Source organism: Sinocyclocheilus rhinocerous, unplaced genomic scaffold (assembly GCF_001515625.1).
Source record: "Sinocyclocheilus rhinocerous isolate Xijiao unplaced genomic scaffold, SAMN03320098_v1.1 scaffold4194, whole genome shotgun sequence".
NCBI lineage: Eukaryota > Metazoa > Chordata > Actinopteri > Cypriniformes > Cyprinidae > Sinocyclocheilus > Sinocyclocheilus rhinocerous.
This window is the reverse complement of record NW_015652268.1, coordinates 23656-24096: the sequence shown is the minus strand read 5'-3', so window position 1 is coordinate 24096 and position 441 is coordinate 23656.

The window sequence follows — 441 nt, the reverse complement described above, 5'->3', positions numbered from 1 at the left end:
ATAATAATAATAATTATTATTATTATTATTAATATTGTTATAATTATACTCTGTTAGGATTTTATTATTATTGTTGTTGTTGTTTCACACCTCAGATAAATCAGCCTATAAATGTCTTGCTTATAGTGACGAGAGTATTTTCTTGAAAACCTGAAACATTAACATTACCTTCTAATGCCATTGTGCTGAAACTATAAACTATAAACTATAAACTATAAACCAGTGGGAAAACACATCAGAAGCATGTTGATTTGCACACAGTGAGTGTTTGAGTGTTTGTGGTTCCCTGAGCGCTCGAATCACCGCAGGTCTTCAGCTGCAGGACACGATCAGCCTCAAGCTCAAACACAGAGCTGCAGACGGATGCATCGACAGAAGAGATGAGCTGAGGGGAAAACACGGCTCCGTCGGGCCTCCGCTGGAGGAGCTGATGAAGATACA